A 254-nucleotide genomic window follows, 5' to 3' on the forward strand; every position below is an offset into this window, starting at 1 on the left:
ACCACAGAAGAGTAAGTTTCAGCTGCACTTTTAAAAAAAATAAACCTAGTATGGATTGATCAAAGATTAAAAGTCAGGAGAGGTATATTGTTGGAAGTGCATTAAAAGGAAAGCCTCTGCAAAATGCTGCAAACAAAAAATACTTTCACTATATTTTCATTAAACTCAGGTTAAACAAATGACTATTGAAGTGTTCATATATGAAACATTTTCCTTAAAAAGAAAGCTAAAAATAGAAATAGCACAGGCCAAAA

Source organism: Labrus bergylta, chromosome 13 (assembly GCF_963930695.1).
Source record: "Labrus bergylta chromosome 13, fLabBer1.1, whole genome shotgun sequence".
In the NCBI taxonomy this organism is placed as follows: Eukaryota; Metazoa; Chordata; class Actinopteri; order Labriformes; family Labridae; genus Labrus; species Labrus bergylta.